The sequence below is a fragment of the Trichosurus vulpecula genome, chromosome 4, assembly GCF_011100635.1.
Source record: "Trichosurus vulpecula isolate mTriVul1 chromosome 4, mTriVul1.pri, whole genome shotgun sequence".
Classification (NCBI taxonomy): Eukaryota; Metazoa; Chordata; class Mammalia; order Diprotodontia; family Phalangeridae; genus Trichosurus; species Trichosurus vulpecula.
In genome coordinates, this window is record NC_050576.1 from 270,192,996 (window position 1) to 270,214,475 (window position 21,480).

Consider the following 21,480-nt stretch of genomic DNA (forward strand, 5'->3'; position numbering starts at 1 on the left):
TGCTTTTTGGTAGCAGAAGAATTAGTGTTGGGGAAAGCCAGACTAAGAGAAATGGGACTTCTCATGGGGAAAATCAGGTGTCACTTTAGAAGCACCAATCAAACTCATTATTATTGGTGAGGGGGAGCTTTTCTGTTTTTGAAGGAGGCCAGAGGGGTCAAATATGCAGCACATTGCTTGCTTGCTTATTGGTCATTGAAATCAGGAGGTGGAAAAGGATTTAAGTCTGTGGTTTCATCATGGTAGGAAACTTCCAGCATGGAGACCTTTTTCACCAATGTAGAACATCAACTGACTATAACTGAGTCTTAAGATAATATCCTGAGGTTCTGAGAAGTTAAGTGATGTATGTGTGTGTGTGTGTATATATATATATATATATACGTGTGTGTGTGTGTGTGTGTGTATGTGTAGATATATATATATATATATATACATACATACACATAAATACAGATACACACACACATATGCATTGGTGGCTATACAACACATGTATATATAGGCATTTGAAAATACATACAGGTATAAAGTGACCTGGGAGGGGAAGCCATTAGCAGTTGAGAACCAGGAAAGGCCTGACCTGATGATATAATGTATAAAACAGGGTTAAGTGACTTGTCCAGGGTCACATAGCTAGTAAGTGTCTGAGGCTGGATTTGAACTCAGATCTTCCTAACTCCAGGCCCGGTGCTCTGTGCCTTCTAACTGCCCCATATTTCATTAACTCATCCTTAAAATGGGGAATGATGATCTCTGAGGTTCCATTGAGCTTAAGCCTATGATTCTCTTAATCCCAAAGCAGGGCAATTCTCTTCTCCTCTTCCCGGTAGGTATGTCCATCCTGTCTCACTCCTTTGCTACCTATATATATTTGTACCTTTTATCTCTCCAGTTTGAATGTATATTCCCTGAGGGAAGGACTTTCACCTTTCCTCTTGTATCTCCTATGCCTGGTCCAAGCAGGCACTTGCTAATCGATTGAAGTGCATACAAAACTAGGATGAGCTAAATAGATATCAATGAATCAGGTCATTTGGAGGGAAAAGCAGGAGCAGATTTGGAGAACAGGGATGGCCTCAGGTAGAAGGCATTTGAGATGAGCTTTGAAGGAAGCTAAGGATTCTAAGAAGCAAAGGAAAGAGGGAGCACATTCCAGGCGTGGAGGACAACCTGTGCAAAGATGCGGAGATGGCAGATGGAATGTCGTGTGTGAGGAAGAGCAAGAAGTCATTCTAGCATGACTGGACCATATGTGGAGGGAACGAATGTGTAATCAGGCTGAAGAGATAGGTCAGGGCCGGGCTGTAAGGGACAGGATGCCAAGCAGAGGAGCTAATATCTGATCCTAGAGGTGATAGGGAAGTATGGAAGTTTATTGAGAAGGGGAGTGACATAGTCAGCTCTTTGCTTTGGGTAAATCACTGTGTCAGCTGCACGGAGGATAGATTAGAGAAAGGAGAGATGAGGGAAAGAGGCCAACTGGGAGGCCTTTGCAGTAGTCTTGGGGAGCAGTACTGAGGACCTGGGCTAGTGAGGTGCAAATGTGAGTGGAGTGAGGGGGACCGTTGTGGGGGAGCGATGCTATAGAGGGAGAAACTGACAAGATTTGGCAGATGATTGGATATGGTGGACAGGCATCAAGGAGTAACAGAACTATGACTGGAGGACTGGTCATTGTTGTTGATCCTTCGTGCTCGAGGAGGACCAATGACATCAGGAAGGTGATGTCTTGACTTGCAAGTGAATTGGATTTAAGTGAGGCAGGGCTGTGCAAAGTCTTCAGCCTCATTGTCTCCTCCAGAGTCATTAGACTTCAGTGTCAAGACCTAGGTCAAGATGACTGGCCATGGCCCTGGATGCAGTGATAGACCTTGGACCTTTTAAGGAGGGGTGGTAGTTCTCTGACAGATATAGACAAATAAAATACAATAAGAGGTGGGGAGAGTAGTGATGATGCATTCTGTTTTGAACATGTTCTATTTGAAATGTCTCTGGGAGGGTTAGTTTTAAATGTCCAATAGGTACCTGGCGACGTGGGATTAAAGATCAGAGGAAGGGCTGAGTCTGGATATGTAGATCTGGGAGTCACAAGCGCAGAGATAACTAAACCTGTGGGAGTTGATGAGGTCACCAAGAGATAGTGCAGAGGGAAGAGAGTTGGTAGCCTCAAGGAACACCGGCAAATAGGGAGAATGATCTGGATGAAGAATTAGCAAAATGAGGCTATAGATAGAGGAAGAAAAGTCAGACTGGTAGGATTAGAACTGGGAATGAATAGTACCGCTAAAGGCTAGAGAGGATAGAGTATCAATCAGCCAGCTAACATTTATTAAGAGCCTACTACGTGTTAGGAGCTGTGCTAAGAGGCAAACGACAGTCCCTGCCCTCAAGGAGCTTACACTCAAATAGAGGAAACAACATGCACCAAATATATACAAAGCAAGCTATATACAAGATAAATAGTAAATAATTAACAGAGGGGAAATTCCCTGTTAATATTCAGGAGCAAAGGTTGTTTAACAGTGCCAAATGCAGCAGAGAGGTGCACTGAGGAGAGACCTTCAGATTTGGTGAATAAGCTCCCTGTTGACTCTGGAGAGCACTTACTTCTATTCCTAGGTTTCCCTTACCAAGCTAGCCTTTATGGCACTCCCATGCTTTTCCAGAGGCAGCATGGTATGGTAAATAGAGAGTCAGCCTCATAGCAACATAGACCTGTGTTCATTGACTGTTTCTGACACTTCCTGGTCGCATGACTCTGGACAAGTCACTTAACCTTTTTCATGCTCTAGTCAGCGCTCTAAGATTAAGTTATAGAGAATGCTGGCCTACCCCGAAGAGAGGGAGTTTCCTGATGACATCACTGGCCTAGTTCCCCTCCTGTGCCCTTCCAGCAAGTGCTGACCTCTTGGCCGTGTCCCTTTGTTCATCTGTAGCCTGGCTCTTCCCCAAATTCTGCTGGTCTGCCCTGGGCCCGGCCCTGGACTGTCCTATCTCCTTTCTGGCTAAACCCTGGCTCTGACATGAATCTTGTTTACACTATTGATTTGTCCCACATATGAAGAGATGAAAAGTTGTTAGGCAAAGCTTAGGCTGGAAGCTCTTGGAGGAATGAGCAGCATTTTCTGGAAATGTCGTTAGTCATGTGGCTACCTCTCTTGGTTTACCTGGAAAGATCCTTGTTTGGTTCTTAGAAGCTTAGCATCATTTTAAAATGACAGGACATTTTGGTGAGTTATTAGAAAGTCTACATTTCTGACCCCTCTCATCAAAGAAGTTTGTGAGCATTTCTTGGACTCCTGCCCTCTGCCCTGTCTTTTGCCACTGATCTCAACAATTCCCTGTTTTCTCCTCTCTTTTCCCAAATATTGCCACTCTCTACTCCCGTTTCACAGGTGAAGAAACTGTGACATCCAGGGGGTTAAGCACATTCCACCGGGTGCAGATGACATTGGCCGGTGCCAAAGTGAGCCCGAAAATGGAGCATGTCTGGCTGTATTTCTTCTCATTGCTGTCGTTTATCCAGAGAAGCACTAACATTAATTAAAATTAATCAAGCAAAACAAAATGCAAATAGGCCAGCTTTCACATTTTAAAAAGTAGCATCAAACTTAGCATAAAAGGAACTAAATTTGGGGCTAGCCCAGTATTGACTGAGTGTGATTGAATGCTCTGAAACTTTCCCTTTGCTTCTTCTAAAAAATGTGTCTGGTATGAAGTCTGCTGGAGTTATCCCAGAGGGCTGACAGCTCTCCCTTTGGATTTGAAATGAAAATGAGCTGTGTTCCTCACGAGGCTTCTCCAGTGAGCCAGTTAAATAAAACGCAAATGCGACTCCAAAGCTAGATGCCTTCCCCAGGAGCCTGAAATCTAAGAGACCCTTTGAGCTCGGGGATCTGGTTGAAGATATCATTTTACACAGTGCCTGTTAGGCTCTGTTTTACAGAGTAAAACCTGTGCATTTTAAACAAATTTTAATTCCTTTATTTGTTACTTGAGGCCTAATGTGACTCTTTATGAGAGCGAAATTTTTTAAAAAACAAAAAGCAGAATGACAATAAATTGTAATGCTTATAGCTGTGGCTTCTCTAGGCCTCATAGAAGCTTGGAATGATAGAGTCTAGGAAGGGACTGGAGAAATCATCTGTTGTCTGGTCCATGTAGGATTTGAAGCATTAATTTCTTTTATGATGTCATTGAGAAATAGTTATACAGCCACCACTTGGAGACCTTTAAAGATGGGAACCTCACTAGCTACTGAGACAGCCTGTTCCATTTTCACTTGTTAAAAAGTTTTTAAGGCCCTGACTATGTGACGATGGATGTTGGTCACATAAAGCTGAGAGAATGGAGGATCATAGGTTTTAGAACTGGAAGAGATCTTAAAGGTTAGATGTTCCAACCTTCTCTTTTTAGAAATGAGGAAAATGACAGTTATAGATGAAGCCCAAAAGTTATAGCTCTATTAACAACCTTGTTGATTGGCTCATGTATGGAGAAATCTCTGTCTCTCTGTCTCTGTCTCTGTCTGTCTCTCTCTGTATGTCTCTCTCTTTCCTCCTTTCTCTTTCTTTCTCTCTTTCTCTCTCTCTCTCTTTCTTTCTTTCTTTCTTTCTTTCTTTCTTTCTTTCTTTCTTTCTTTCTTTCTTTCTTTCTTTCTTTCTTTCTTTCTTTCTTTCTCCCTTCCTTCCTCTCTCTCTTCCTCCCTTCCTTCCTCTCTCCGTTCCTTCCTCCTTTTCTCCCTTCCTTCCTTCCTCCCTCCCTTCCTTCCTTCCTCCTTCCCTCACTCCCTCCCTCCTCTCTCTTTCTCTCTCTCTTTCCTTCTCTCTCTCTCTCTCTCTCTCTCTCTCTCTCTCTCTCTCTCTTCCTTTCTTTCTCGCTACACCCCCCCCCACTTTGAAAAAGCTGAGCTAAAGGATATGTGAAAAGGGGAAATTTGTGTTCTTCTTGAGCATAATGTTCTTGCCTTAATCCTGGCTGGGACTTATCCTGAGGATAGATGGGCTTCATTTTCCCTAAAGGTATGGAAACCTGAGTTCTACTGATTCAGTATTCAGTTTAGGATCTGGTTTTCAGGGCTAACTAAAGAACAGAAATACTGAGGCATAACGGATATGGTGCTGGACTTGGAATCTGAAAAGTCCTGGGTTCAAATTCCATCCCTGACACTGACTAGCTATTTGATACTGATCAAGTCTCCTAAAATCTTTATACCTTGGATGAGGTCCTAGGCAGCTAGGGTGTATTTCATAAGTCACAGATCAGTTATAATGTACCCTGGTAGAAGGAATTTTCTAATCCATAAATCCTTCATGCTGATAAAATAATAGATTCTTTATATATTTGCATAAAGAAAAAAATTAGTTGGGGTTTCATAGAGACTTTTTGAAGCTCAATCAAGAAAATAGGAGGCAGTATAACCCATATCTGATTGCTTACCATCTCAGAATGGGGAAGGGGAGAGAGGGATAGAATTTGGAACTCAAAGCTTAAAAAAAGGTTAAATGATTGTTTTAACATGTAATTGGGGGGGAATAATATATATATATAATTTAAAAAGTAAAATTAATTTTCTGAAATAAAAAGGAAACTGAGGAAAAAAAGAGAAAAGCGGGAGGCATCTGGACAACTGGGTTGAGCTGTGCAGGCTGATATTACTGAGGTTTAGGATCCTCGATGGGCAATTCTTAAAAACAGGAAGGAGCTAGGTTGGTGACAAGGGGAATAGGTACTGATAGCATTATCTCACCTTTCTTTGTAGCGAATGCTGTCATTGAGTTTGGGGTAATCTCCTGTGGACCTCAGAGGAGGCCCGGCTATGGAGGGGGTCTGTGTATTCTCCATGTAATTCACATGTGGATACCTCATCCTGCATTTGGGAGTCCTCAGATTCTTTCATCATAGGCCAAAATGATTTGCCAATCCTACTGTTGGTAACAGTAGTTGTGTAATGTGTTCATAGTTTAAAGCTGATTTCTTCTTAGTTCATCCTGGTTCCCGTAATAATTAAGCTGTGTGCTGCCAATCTCTTTTACTCAATGTTCTTCTTTTGATTGCTCACTTGACCTTGCAATGAAAAGGGCAATGAATCAACCTAGCCAAGGTGATGTAGTCATGCATTCGTGATGAAAAACGACTGCCTCCTCCTACATTGGACTTGCCATCACCAAACTGCTGTTCCATTATGAAACATGTTCTGTAATTAAATCTGACTTCAAACCCTGGTTACTAATCTTCTTGATTTACTAAGATTTTAATATCTCTTTATTAACAAAATAGATTTTTATTAATGTATTTGTCTTTTATCAGAATAATTTCCTTAACCTTCCCCACCACCAACCCCACCAATGAACCCCCCCCCTTAAAACAAACAAAAGCCACTGAATAATACCTTGCTATATTTATGCTGAATTTATATTTCATGCTGAATACCGTGCTTTTTATGTTTGGCACCTGTAGTCATTTGACTGTATTCATCATTGATCATTGCATTTGTTCAGAGATCAGTTGCCATTTTGCGTTGTTTTTAATTGTGTTATTGCAATCAGTGTCTGTTGTTCTGTGGATCTGCTTTCTGTGCTTTGCACTGGCTCATTGAGGTCATAGGAGGGTCATAGACTTCCAGTGGAGGGGACCTGAGAAGTTATTGTTTACAGCTACAAGGAGGACAAGTATCTTGCACCAGGTGAAGCAAGTAAGCTTCTATTATTTATCTGAATTCTATGTCTTACAGCAAAACAATATTGTGCTATATCCAAATACCAATTTGTCCACAAGAATTTATTCAGTGCCAGCTAGATGCCAAGCATGGTGGTAGACACTGGGAACACAAAAATGAAATTGTCCTTATCCCCTATGACCTTCTGGAAAAGACAATATGGACATATATAAACCTTTACAAAAATAGAAGCAACACAATTTGGGCTAGAGAGAGCTGGAGAGAATCAGGAAAGCCTTCAGGTGGCGGTTCTGGAGCTGAGTTTTGAAGGAATTGAGACTTTAAGAGGCCAAGGTAAGGAGGGAGTAAATTCCAGATATGGAGGACTTTTGGTGCATTGGAGAGAGAATGTTGTATGTGAGGAATAGCCACAACATTAGTATAGCTGCACCATAAATGTTTGAAGGAAAGTCATGTTTAATAAAACTGAAATGGTCAGTTGGAGACAGTCATGATGAATTTTAAATACCAGAGAATTTGATACTTGATCCTGGAAGCAATAGGGGGCCCTTAGGGTTTGAACAGGGGAGTGCCATGGTCACACTTTTATTTTAAGAAAATCATTTTGGCATCCATGAGAAGGATGGATTGGGGAGGGCAGAGACTTGAGGCAAAGTGACCAACTGGAAGGCTGTTGCAATTTCCTTAATGTTCTCCAATTGATAGGTAAACATTCTGTTTCTAGTTTTTTTTCCTACCACAAAATTGTTGCTATGAATATTTTGGTGGATGTTGGTCCTTTCTTTTTGACATTGACTCCCTTGGGGTATATGCCCAATAGAAAAATTACTGCTTAAAAGGATACAAACAGTTTAGTAACTTTTCTCCAAATAATTCCAAATTGATTCCAGAGTGGTAGGACCAATTCATGCCCTTTACCAACAGTAGATTAGTGTGCCTGACTTTCTACAGCCTCTCCAGCCTTGACTATTCCCATCTTTATCATCTTTGCCAATTTGATAGATATGAAGTAAAACCTCACAATCATTTTAATGTCCTTTTCTCTTATTGTAAATGAAGTTGAGAAATTTTCCATTGGGTTGTGATAATTTGCAGTTCTTCTTTTAAAAATTATTAACATCCTTTGCTCATTTACACATTGCGTAATAGCTCTTGGTCCTGTGTATTTGTGCTCATTCCTTATACATCTTGGAGATTAGACTTTTATTGGATATGTTGGATGGTAGATACCCTCAATCTTTCACTTTTTATCATTTCCTTTTACATAATTAACTTTTATTTTTCAAATAAATTTTATCTAGTTCTATTCAGGAATCCTTTGGTAATTTGATTGGTGTAGCACTATTTACAAACTAAAAATAGCACTATCATATTTAGCATATTGGCCCAGCCCAGTCTTGATCAATGAATATCTTTCCAACTTTTTGTCTTCTCTATTTCTGTAAAGAATACCTTCTCGTTGTATTTATATAAATCTTGTATCTGTCTGAGAAGTTTAACTCTCAGATATTTTAGGTATTTTATTTCAGTTACCTGAATGGAATTTCCTTTTCTGTATTTTCTATATTCTTGGGTTTTATTAATAACATAAAGGAAGGCAATGATTTTGTGGGATTGTTTTATTATAATATCTTCTTTATAGTTGAACTCAGAAAAAAGAAAAAGAAAAAAATTGTCGTCTTATAAGTGACTTTCTGTGATCCCTAATCATAGCTTAGCAGTGGAATAGTTGAACATTTATGAATCTAAAGACTAATGTACAGAGAGCCAAAAGACCTGGTTTCTAATTCTGCCTTACTATCACCTTAGTTGGACAAGGTCCTTCAAGTCTCCAGGACCAGTTTCCTCATTTTTAGAATGAAGGCATTGGATAGCACAGTTTGGTGGAAAAAGAACTGAACTGATGTTCACCAGGCCTTTGTTCCAGTTCTGGCTCCTCCATTAACTGTTGCTGTGAGATCTCAGGAAAGCAGCTTTTCGCCTCTCCTCATCCTTAGTTCCCTCATCTGTAAAATTAGGGGGTTGAACTGAATGATTTCAAAGATCACTTGCAGCTTTAATATTCCATGATTCCATGAATATGAGATTTCTAAGAATCCTTCCAGCACTAAACATTCTATTATTTTACGAGTGTGCCTTTGGCATATGTTTCAGTAAGCTGTTAATGTGATGTGTTTGATAATCAATAATGTTAGTGCAATTTTCCCAAAGGATTCTCTTCTTCCCTCCCCCATAAATAGCTTGAGTGAATTCACCCGGCATTAGGTCACTTAAATTTTTGTTGTCAAAGAGATATATGCAAATTGCAAATACATATGACCCATGAAATAGTTGCATTTGAGGGGACTGTCAGAGCAGTTGAGGGTGTTCCTTAGTGTATGACTGATCAGGAATATGGTTGGGAAAAAAGTAACTTGCCTGGAAATAGCTGTAGAACCCAAAGATGTCAACTTTGAGATTTCCAGAAAGAATCTACTAGGATCTTGCTCTCCATATGTTCCACCATTCCTCTTCCTGCCTGGGTGCTTGAGCAGATTTGTGAGAACATAAATTATGCCTGTGTATATGGCCCTAATCCCCCCTGTCTCATTTACTTAATTGAAAAACAAATCAGCTCTTGATGCTGATAAAGGATTTAACCAGAGGTATCTGTGGAGAGCCTTGGAAAGAACTTGGAAAGTTTTAGCTACAAGGTTGGTTAAAGCCCAGTATTTATGAGTGTAGGGTCATGGGTCTGATTCCCATCAACACCGGAATCATCATGGCTGAGGTTTACGTAGTACTTGGAGGTTTGCAAAGTATTTTTCATATATTATGTCATTTGATCCTTAATGCAACTCTGTGAAATAGGTACTCCAGGTATTACTATCCTTATTTTACAGATGAAGAAACAAATTCCAAGAAGTTAAGTGATGTTTCTTAGATATATCCCCAACCTTTCCCTCCTTTAATGTTATCACAATGGAAAACTGGGACCTTCAAATGAGATGGCTTGGTAAAATAACCTTCCTTTCTCCTACTTAGCATGCAGTATAAGAATGGTCCCCAAATAGGATTGAGGGGGCAGCTTTCCATAATCAAATGAAGTGGTACCCCATTGATTCATTTCTGTGGTCTCTGTTGGGCCGTGTTTGACTGGTTAGTCTTCTGATCACTTAATGGTGTGAGATGTGCAAATTTAGAGAATCCACCCCAAATATTCACATGGGCTATTTGTGCCCAATCTGTGGTAGAGCATTCCGAGTTCGTATTGGTCTGATCAGCTACAGTCAGACGCATTGTAACTTGACTCTAATGTAGTGATGTCATTTTGGTCCCCAAAGGACCACAACTGTGGTGGGCCGGGGGAGGGAGGGTGGTGTCAGGCTCCTTTCCTTCTAAAAGTACTCCTTCTTAGCTTGCAAGAGAAGACACTGTAACCTTCTGAGGTTAAACCGATCTAGCATTTAGCATTCTTGTCGTAAGTCATATGACTAGGGTATTGTGACTTGGTTTGCCCAGAAGTCACAGGCAGAGCTTTTCAATTTCTTGGTTCTTGCCCAATCAATCAATCAACAAACATTTCATCATCACAGAATTATATGCCAGAAACTAAACTAAGCAGTGGGAAGAGCAAGAAAAAGCAAAACCATTTTCTACCCTCGAGAAACTCATATTCTAATGGACCTCCTTTCTTTTGCCTTCTAAAGAGAGCTGTCCCCTTGAATTGCTGCTGCTTGAACCTTTCCCTTGTCTTCTGGAAGCTGAGAGACTAGTGACTTTGTCATAACCGATGGTCTGTCTTCCCCTCTCTCTTTCTTCCTCTCTTCTTGTGGAGGAAATAACAACCCGATGTCTCCATTCCTACTTCTTCAATTCTCCCCTCTTTTGTTTGTGGACAAGATCAGTGGCCTTGGCATAGGTTACATGCCCCCTTCTCATGCTTCCTAAATCTGTTCTGCCCTGGAGCTGAGCTGAGTAGGAGAGCCCAGTCCAAGCATCTGTTTAATCTCCTTTTGCTCTCTTTCTAAATCTCTCAGCCACGAGTTAATAAGAAGTGTATGAGCTCTCATGTCCATGCAGGCCCCACTGGGCTTATAACGTGTGTCAATTGTAATCCATTGCAATCCTCTTTACGGGAATAATTGTATGCCTTATGTTTTTAGGATTATTGCTTAGGATTCTGTTTTCATTAATTTTTTTTCAGTGATTTCAATAATATTAGGAGCTCCCAGCTTGGAAGGGGCTTCCTCTCTTGTACTTTGAGCACCCATCTATAACTTACAGTCTTACAGAGTTGCTTGCTGGTATGTATCAGAATCAGGATTGGAACTCTGGCTCCATTGGCTGACTCCCTACCTACTCTGCCACCCGGCTTTTCTCTAGGATAGGGCTTCCTAAACTTTTTCCCACTAGAGTCCCCTTTCCACATTTTGGCAGCATTTGTTGGTGTTTTGTGGCCTGAGGGCCTGTGCAGTGCAAAATGCCTATGCTTTGTGTTCAAAACCAAGGCTGTAGTGAGGTTGCATGGGCAGGAGCTGCCAGAAACCCCTCGGATTGATTACACACTTGATTTTTAATTAATTTTTGATCATTGCACGTTCAGAAACCTTTTACTGTTGCCAGATTTTTCATAACCCCATATGGGGTCACGACCCACAGTTTAAGAAGTGCTGCCTAGGATACTTAGCTTTTCTGTTTCCTGGCTACAAACTGATTCTTTCTAGCCTTTGATAGCTATTTCATAAATTTATACTCTTAATCTCAAGAGGGGGACTAGACACAACAGACTGAATGGGGAAATAGCTCTGATGGACTCATTTTAGAGTTCACTTGTTTCATTTTTTTTTGTACGTGGGGTAACAAACTGATATTATCTATTAGATGTCAATGACTGAACATCGACTCCACTGTTCCAAAAGGAGTTTCTCCATATCCTTACATATTTGGCATATTGTCAATACTCATGCTTATTGACAATTTGTCCGGATGCAGTCTAAAATAGCAGTCACCTCTGCAAATTTAGTCCCACTCACCAGCACTAGGTCATGTGCACAAAAGAACTGATTAAGTCTTATTGTCATTCTTTTAGTAAGGTTTTCCTTATTCTTGCACCTGAGAATCTGTGATTTTTCATTAGCCAGAAAGAGGACAAAGAAGGAGCATAAGGCATGAGAACTGGAAATCAGTGATGATGAATTACTAATGAATGAACCTGGAGATAATGTACTATACCAGCTCTCAGATGTTAATCTTTTTTTTTGCAGGGAGAAGGGCAGGGCAATTGGGGTTAAGTGACTTTCCCAAGGTCACCCTGCTAGTAATTGTGTCAAGTGTTTAAGGTCCTCCTGACTCCAGGGCTGGTGCTCTACTCACTGCCCCACCTAGCTGCCCCCTCAGATCTTAATCTTAAAACATAGTCATGAGTTGCTGGAAGATTTTTCAAACATTTGGGTTTATGAATTGGTGTCACTCAGTGAAACTATATTGATTTATTTTTAACTTTTTGATGTCTCAGTCCAGTGGGAAGAACAAGATGTGGAATCAGATGATCTGAGATTTTTTTAAAAAAACATATTTTTATTCTGAGCTAAATGAACTCTGAAAATGTATGTATTTGTATACATAACAGAACAGAGAAAGATGACACAAGAAACTGCAACTCTCTGTTATGGACAGCTTGCCTTTCAAGTGCAGAAATTCTATCTCTAGTTTTCAAAATGTCCTGCTTGTCTATGCTTCTTTCTGGTCTTCCTTCTTCTCTCTGAATTTTATAGAAAGAATCCTCAGTAATCTACCTTCCCTCCTTCCTTCTTTTTTCCTTTCCATCCCTATTCCTGCTGACCCTACCCACCTTCTCTCCCATTTGGGAAAGAAAGAAAGGAAGGAAAAAAGGAAGGAAAGAAGGAAGGAAGGGAGAAAGAATCCATGTAACCAATATGTGTAGTCAAGCCAAACAAATTTCTACATTGGCTGTGTTTGAAAATCTATGTCTTATTCTGCTTCCTGAATGCATCATGTGTCTGTTAGGAGGTGAGTAGCTTGCTTCGTCATTGATTCTTTGGAATCACTGGTGGTCATTGCATTTATCAGAGTTCTCTAGTGTTTCAAAGCTGTTTTTCTTTCAATGTTACTATTTTCATTCTTTTCCCTATTTTTTCTTATTTCACATTGCATCAGTTCATACAGGTCTTGGGTTTCTCTGAAACCACCTGTTTAATAACTGCTTATTAGACAATAATATTTTATTCCATTTATATGCTATTATTTTAGCAATTATCCAAGAGATGGGCATCCCCTTTATTTCTAGTCTTTTACTATAAAAGGAGCTATTTTGAATATTTTCTGTACTTCTAGATCCTTTTCCTTCTCCTTTGATCTTTTGTGGGTATAGGTCTTATAGTGGTCTGGCTGGTTCAAAGGGTATGCACAATTTGGTGACATTTGGAGCATAGTTCCAAATGCTTTCCAGACTATCTGAGCCAGACTGCAACTCCACACTTTAGGTGTTTAAAATGTGTTAGTGAGCACAGAGTGTTGATTAGCCACAACCTAAATGCCTAGAACCCTTAACTAGGTTCTCTTTTTTCTACTTTTATTTAAAAAAACACATATAAAAATAAAACTAATAGGAAGAGTTCATATAAAGATTTGCTTCCTGAGCACATTTTAACTTCTTACCCCGTAGGACAATAAGAATTAGAAGAGAAATCATTTTTCCACGCAAATATTTGAAGGACTGTCATTTGGGAGGGTGATTTCACTTGTTCTTGTCCCTAGAGGCTGTAATTATGGAGGTGAAAGTTTCAGGAAAGAAGATTTCAGGCTCAATGTAAGGAATCTTTTCCTTATAATTAGAGTGGTCCACAAGCATTTGAGGGTTATCCCTGCAGGTAGTCAGTGTTCTCTCTCTGGAAGACTCTAGGCAGACAGAATGACCACCTGTCAGAGGGATGATAGAAGAGATTTTTGTTTCAAATAGTGGATTGTACTAAATGACCTCTATGGTTCCTTCCAGCTCTGAGATTTTATGATTCGATTATGCTCAGAATTCTACCTCTGAGCTTTACTACTTGTGTGACCATGAGCAAATTACTTCTTTTTTTTTGATCCTCAACTTATGAATCTATAAAGTAGGAATAATAATAGCTAATATTTTATAGCCGGTATAATAATTTGTTACAATAATTTGATATATTCTATCTATCCATTTATCTCTCAGTCTGTCTCTATCCATTCTCATTCTGTCTCTGTCTCTCCCCCCATCATGTATGTATGTATGATCTCTCTCATCATGGGTGTATATATGTATGTATCTCATTTCAGATTTATGAAGTGCTTTGCATCTATTATCTCATTAAATCCTCACAATAGCCCTGGGTAGGAGGTGCTATTATATTATTGCCATTTTGCAAATAATGGGACTGAGGGATGGTAAGTGACTTTTCCAGGGTCACACAGCTAAGACGTATCTGAAATACTATTTGAACTGAAGTCTTTCTGACTCCAAGTCCATCCCTTTTCCTCTGTGCCACTTAAATGCCTATAGAAATGTTGGTATATAGTGTGCTCTTCCACTATTAGAAGGTCCTTTCAACTCAAATAAATGTTGGTCTGAGTATTCAATGTCCTGCAATATGTCAGGATATGAGGAGACATCCTGTTTTCCAGAGCTAAGGCCCAGCAAGTAAGCTGTGCCCTGCGCTTGGCATAACAACAATCCTTTGGGCTCATCTTCTGGATGAAAATTAGCCACAGCAAAATCCCAGGATTGTTTCTGGTCATGAAGCCCTGATGTGAATCAGACTTGTTGCGTTGCTGCTGTTACCCGTCATTGTCAGGGTTGCAGTTCACTGCACAATCATTGGTATAAGTATTGAGATCTCCCCACACTGAAGCGGGTCCCTCCCCCGCCCCCCCCCCCCCGCTAGGGGGAGGGCTCTGGCACATGTGTCCTTGCTTGGAAGACGTTTCTCTCAGTTTGAAATTCAACTTTGATTTGATTCCTGACTCTCCTGTGCCTAGCCTGTTCTGTTCAGCCCTGGCCACCCACAGGTTAGAGGCCAGTTCTGGTCTGGTTGACAGATAATCTGAAGTTCAAGGCATCTTGGAGAGAAATCAGGATGGGGGGCACATTTGCTATTGCCAGAATTACATGTAATAAAAATTTTGATTGAAACATAATTTCATATTTAATAGTTTAGAGAGAAAATGTAGCTTGTATTGGTGTTTCCTTATGGATCTCCCAGTCAGATTTCATGGAAATGCTTGGCGAATACTGGACTAAAAAAATCATTTTTGTGGAACGTGATTTCTTCTTTGGTGGTCTTGGATAAGGTAGGCATAATTGTAATTTTAAATAGAGAAACTGACCATCAGAGCACTGATTCCCCCCCCCCCCAAAGAATTAACTCAGCCTCACCTATTTCTTCTCTCTTGTAAATCCTGCCTTCCACTCTACAATATTTTTGGGAAAATATCAAGCACTCGTAATCAAATATTTACAGTATAAGACAGATTTTTTCATAAGCGGATGCTAGAAAACAGTAAAGTCTACAGAAGCACTCTTAAACCTTTAAAATCTTAATAAAGATTTAATTAAACTTTTTAATTAAATCATATTGGCTTAAAGTAAGTGGCAGAATGTTTAATATCCCTTCAGCTGTTTCTATCAAGTTTTCCTTTTGGCGGGGGAGGTAGGGGGTGCAGAGAGACTGTCCTGAATTTGTTGATAGCAATCCCAGGCCTCTGAGTGGATGGATTCTGGCCTGCCAAAGTTCATTGCTCTCTTAGGTCACAGTGACTTAGCATGATTCTTGTCTTCATGGTAGTGGCAAAATGAGTACGCAAAAGAGAGAGAATTTTAAATAACATTGGTTGAGGTTATTTTTCTTCATGCACTAGATGTGGTTGGTGAGGGTGCCTTACTGTCCTGCACTCAGGCTAGGAAGGATTTCTCACCTCTCTGTCATTTCCATCCAAGAAACACTTATGAAGCTCTTACTGTATGCAGGGCCTTTTGCTGTGCTGATTAGTGAGGTAGAGTCAAAGGAGAGCACATGGTTTCTGCGTTCTCAGTTGCTTCTGGAGCCTGGAATGTACTCATTTAAATGAACCAATCACCATATATTTATTAAATGCCCACTATGTGTCAGGCCCTGTGCTGGTTACTTGGGACAGTGGAGCATGATTCCTGCACCAGAGAAACCTCCCTATTGCTTCCTAGACCCAGAATATCTTCATCCCAATTATCATGCATTTATTAAGCACTCGTTATGTGCCAGTCACTATGCTAGAAACAAGCTAGTCTCTGCCTTCAGAGAGCTTATATTCAGTCAATAAACCTTTATTAAGCACCTACTGTGTGCCAAGCACCGTGTTAAGTGCTTGGGATACAAAGAAAGGCAAAAAACAGTCGCTGTTCTCAAGGTGCCACAATCTAATGGTGGAGGCAACATGCAAACAACTATGTAGAAACAAACTACAGACAGAATAAATAGGGAATAATCAGTAATGGAAAGACACTAGAATTAAGAAGGATTGGGAAAGTTTTTTCTATGTAAGATGTAGACCAAATAAATACAAGGTAAATCTGGCCTCAGATACTTACTAGCTGGGTGACCCTGGGCAAGTCACTTTACCCTGTTTGCCTCAGTTTCCTCATCTGTAAAATGAACTGGAAAAGGAAATGGTGAGCCACTGCAATATCTTTGCCAAGAAAACCCCAAATGGGGGCATGGAGAATCAGACACGACTGAAACGTCTGAACAACAATTCTTTTGGCAGAGACAGGTGTACTAGCATCTGGACAAGGATCAGCAAAATGTTGGAGGTGGCATCTAAGCTGAGCTTTGAAGGGCAGAGGTGAAGAGGGAGGGTGTGGTGATAGGGAGATAAAAGGTTGTGTGTTAAGAAGAGTAAGAATCTTGTCTTGATCCCCACTTACCCTACTTGTTAATTCTTCCTGCCTCCTCAAATTGTACTGTATTTGTTTATCTCTTTAAATGTTGAATTCCTCTAAGAGAATGTAAGCTTCTTGAGGGCAAGGACTGCTTTGTATTTTGTCTTTGTATCCCTAGGAGTATCCCCAAGAGTGTGAAGGAACCAGATTTCTTGATCAGAAATCAGCAGTCCTGACTAATTATTGATTGTCTTGACTTCAGAAAGCATTAATAATGCAGATTAAATATACAAGTATGTGTGCATACATCTCCCCCTCCCTTGTTAAATGTTACCTGTATTGTTTTGTGACTACTGCTTGAGCTTAGCAGGAGAGCAGAACATTCAGGGCATGAAGCCATCACCTGGTGACTCTAGGCTAATAATAATAATAGCAATAGACAATGATAATTGCCATTTATATAGCTCTTTCAGGTTTGCAAAGCTTTCCACCCATTCTCTTATTCTGGCTTCACCAAATTCCCCAGTCTTCCACAGTCCCCTTTTTCTTATAGGTGCTTAATAAATGCTTATTCTGAAGTTAATTTCATTCTCTCCATATTCCACTCATTCTGCAAACTCTAAATCACGTTTTCTGGATGTCAGAAAGCCTGGGCAACTCAAAATAATCTTACCCTTATCTGAACTTCTGTTGCAGTTAGAAATTATACAGCAGTATTTACTAGGTATTTATGATGTATTATTTTATGATAAACACTGCTTAAGTGGTGGTGGGGAATGGGGGTCGGATAAGGTGTCTTGGTAAGGTGGAAAGAATATTGACTATGATATCTGAGTTCAAATTTGGATTCTAATGCTTATTATTTCAATGATCACAAACAAATCATTTAATCTCCCTGGTCTCAGTTTCCTTAAGTGTAAAGTAGGAGGGTGTGCATTAGATGGCCTCTGAGGACCTTTCCAGCTCCAGTTCTGTGATCTCTGACAAAGATCCTTTTGACCCATCTTTAAAGAGTTTATGATCTAGTTTTTGAATTGTTTCTGATTCCCTGTGATCGTATTTGGGGTTTTCTTGGCAAAGGTACTGGAGTAGCTTGCTATTTCCTTCTCCAGCTCATGGAGAAACTGAGGCAAACAAGGTTAAGTGACTCAGCGTCACTGAGTGCTGAGGCTGGATTTGAACTCGGGTCCTCCTGACTCCAGGGGGAGTCCATCCACTGTGTCACAGAGCTGCTCCTTATGTTGCTGTAGGAAACATATTCAGAAATCTGCCTTGATAGGTGTGGCTCCCCTTGGAAAGCACCAATCCTGTGTCTCTCTTCTTCTCCCCATGTCATCCATTTGTCAAAGGAGTGTGGTTGGCCTGGGCCCCTTTTCCAAGCCCCCTACCAGCTGTAAATCTTTCGAGCCCATTATCAGGGATAAGGAACCTGTTTAACTCTATTCCACACTTTCAAACGTGAGCCTGTATTTTCAGCTAGCCCTTAAAAATGAAGGTCAAGTGGAGAGATCATTTACCTGGAGGGAGGGGATTAGTGGTGATTGGGAACAGCTGGGGGGCGAAGTGGGTGAAGTGTGGTTGAGTGGGGGCGGGAAGTCCTTTAGCTGTTCAAAGCTTTCTGCCTTTCAGGAGATAAAAGTTCAGGCCAGAACTTCCTAGTTCATAGAATTAGAGTTCGGTGGGACCCCCAAAACCTCCTAGTCCATCCCCACATTTTATAGATGGGCATAGGGAGGTCCAAGGTTTCCCCCCGCCCCTGGTAGTTTGAGGCAGACCTGGGATTCTCTGGCTCCTTTATCCTGCTCCCTCCTGAGCCCGGAGTGCTTACGATGATTAGTGGAGAATTATTATTAAAGAAGGGTCTTCGGAGGAGGCCCTGAGAAGGGAGGAAGATAAACAAAGGTTTGGAGAATTAGAGCCTGTGGCCAGCTAATGACAAGGTACTTAAGTGGTACTTGGGGGTTTTAATTCCTTTTAAATCTTTCTTTAATTTGAGTTACTTGAGAAAATGCAAGTAATCGATTCATCTGATTATCTGTTTTTTTAGAAAAGGTATGCTCCAAGGCTGCATCCTCTTAGTAATCCAGGCCCTGGGTTTGTGCTACATTAAGCAGACACCAGTTTCCTTGGTAGCAGCTATTAAAGGTATGAGCATAGTACCTAAGAGAGATTTACATGCCTCTATGTTCCTTATTTGCCCTTCCATCTTAGCCCTCCTTCGGTGACTGAAATGTCGCAGCTTTGTGGCCGATGAGTGGCTGTGTTTTTTTGCCTGTGGCACTCCCTGTGATGCACAGGTTGGTCTAAAGAGACCTAATCACCGCCCTCTAACACTTTATAAGAGGAGAGGCTGTGGATGTGAATAGCCATAGAAAACAGGTTGTCAGCAGGACCAATCATGAATTAAAGAAGAAGAAAAAACCAAGCAGTAGGTTTTCATTGAGGGAAGAAAGTGAGCCCCTATTAGGGGTGAAGGAGAAATCAGTTTGAGAGCGTGGAAGGGGGCCTAAGATGTGGTGTAGCCCAATCCTCTCATAACTTAGTGGCGGAGGATTTTGCATTAGAACACAGATCTCTTGACACCTACAGTAATACTTCTGAGCCCTCTCTAGAGATGTAACCAGTTCCAGAGTGCTGCTGTGGGGGTAGGGAGTTGGAAGTTACTTGGGGTAACTGTAAGGACTGCTTTAGGGAGGAGGGCATGCATTCCCATCACCTCTCATTAAGCCCTTCTTCCTGGCCTGCCTTCCTTTCCTGCTGCAATTGTTCCTGAGTGGGGCAGAGAGTTCTCACCTGTACACCTGGGACCAGCAGCAGGATCAATGGTGATGCTGACAAATGCTGGTCTTCGGGTGACCCAGGATCTCTGTACCCCATATCCTTCCTCCCCATTATGCTTCCAGTGTGACTGCCTCCAATCAAGGTAAACTGCCTGAACACCTGGCCTGGGGAGCCGTCCCAGCTGTCCTGGATGCCTGGGATCAAAGGTGATGGTGCCAAGGTACTCTGACCTTGGAGTATTCCTCAGAGGTTTCAGAACTTCCAGTTATGGTTTCACCAACTGCCCTATAGAAGTAATAAAGGAAATAGTAATTTAAACAGAGATGGGCAAGAGAAAAATTTTCTTCCTGTTGAGTCAAATGAAATTTCATGGGAGGAGATGGGATTTTAGGGACTATTTCAGTGAAAAAATAAGGGGATATGGATTGATGAGTTGGTGGTACCCTTAGGCTTTTGAGAAGTAATTTGCTTAAATACCCTCTTATGCTCCCATCGAATGTGTTTTTAAATTTATATTTGGAATAGCTTAAACAAATTTATATTTGGAATAGCTTAAACATATTTCTGACGGTTGCTAAGTTGGAATGTCAGCTTAGATACAGAAGAAAAGAAGTCTCTTTAAAATGTTAATTCAGCCAGTCAGAAGAAGAAGGAAATCATAGACATTCACAGCTGCCCATAGGAACGAACGCTGAGTTTCTGGTCTCTACCCTGTTTGGTCACATTAAGAAAGGAACCAGAGGGAGTATGTTGTCGTTCTGTCCTGTCAGTCACATCCCACCCTCTATGACCTCTTGTGCGTTTTTCTTGGTAAAGGTACTGGAGTGGTTTGCCATTTTGTTCACCAGCTCATTTTACAGATGAGGAAACTGAGGCAAATGGGGTGAAGTGACTTGCCTTGTATACTGCATGTATAAATAGCTATGTAAATGCTATTATTAGTGTTATTAGATGCAACTAGGTGGTGCAATGGAGAGAGGGTTTCGCCTGGAGTCAGGAAGACTTGAATTCAAATGTGACCCAGCTGTGTGACCCTGGGCAAGTCACCCCTCTGCCTCAGTTTCCTCAACCATAAAATGGGGGTAATAGTAACATCTAGAGTTATTGTAAGGATCGAATGAAGCAATGTTTGTAAAGTGCTTAGCACAGTGCTTGGCACAGAATGGTTACTTAAATGCTTCCTTCCTTTCTCTCTCCCTCCCTCCCTTCTTTCCTCCCTTCTTTCCTCCCTTCTTTCCTCCCTTCTTTCCTCCCTTCTTTCCTCCCTTCTTTCCTCCCTTCCTTCCTTCCTTCCTTCCTTCCTTCCTTCCTTTCTTTTTTGGCTTCTAGATACAGGCTGTAACCAAAGTGCCATTTTACTCAAACTATCAACCTTAAAAATCATCTAAATATAAAATACTTTCTTTGATTGGGCCTGTCCAGTTCTTCTTTGCATTGTTCATCCATCCTTAGGTCTATTTTCATCATCATGTCTTTTAGAGAAGAGCAATTAATTTTGCTGTGAAGGAGTGCATCCACCATTGGACTCTTCCCCATGGGATCCTTAAGTACCATTTGGGGTCAGAAAAAAAGAAGTTAATTGTCAAAGTTGATTCTTTGTGATGTTGGAAGGGTCTGTTGCCTAAGAGTAAGGGACTTTTGAAATGGAATAGACTTATTTATTTATTTAAATGTAACTTTATATTACCATTTGAATATTTATTTGTGTGAAATTTCATGTTGTCTATTTCCAATTTTCTCCCTCTCATGAATTTATTGGGATAGGGCACTCCCATTATGGAATTTCTCTCTACTCTTACAGGTAGCTCATCTCCTCTCAGAGAGTTATCTGGGACCATTGGGCTTAAGTTAGTGGCAAGCAGTGTATCTCAGAGGCAGGCCTTGAACCCAGGTCTTAACATTCAACTCTAAGGCTGCCTCTGTCTTTAAAATTTTTTTTAAAGTAGTATATTTTGTTTTGCTACAATAGAAACTGCTTACTCTGAAATTCTGTGATTCTAATATTATGAAAAAGAAAAAATAAATCCAGACCAACAGCTCTAGATAGCTTCTTTTCTGAAAACAAGACAAAACTCAACAACAGATTACTAGTTATTAATAGAAATAATGTCTCCTTTAACTTTGATATGCTATCTCT

The 21,480-nt window shown here is 40.7% G+C and overlaps 1 protein-coding gene across 2 annotated transcripts in view; it reads left to right on the forward strand.

Moving 5' to 3' along the window:
* Positions 1-21,480, forward strand: part of PID1 (phosphotyrosine interaction domain containing 1) — a 284,907-nt gene that overhangs the window by 47,786 nt on the left and 215,641 nt on the right. The window contains exon 1 of one of the 2 annotated variants that reach the window (XM_036754890.1): positions 3,215-3,233. The exons of the other annotated variant lie outside the window; for it this stretch is intronic. The gene's annotated coding sequence lies outside the window, so the exon portion shown is untranslated. Of the gene's footprint in view, positions 1-3,214; positions 3,234-21,480 lie in introns of those variants that run through there. 2 annotated transcript variants of the gene reach the window in all.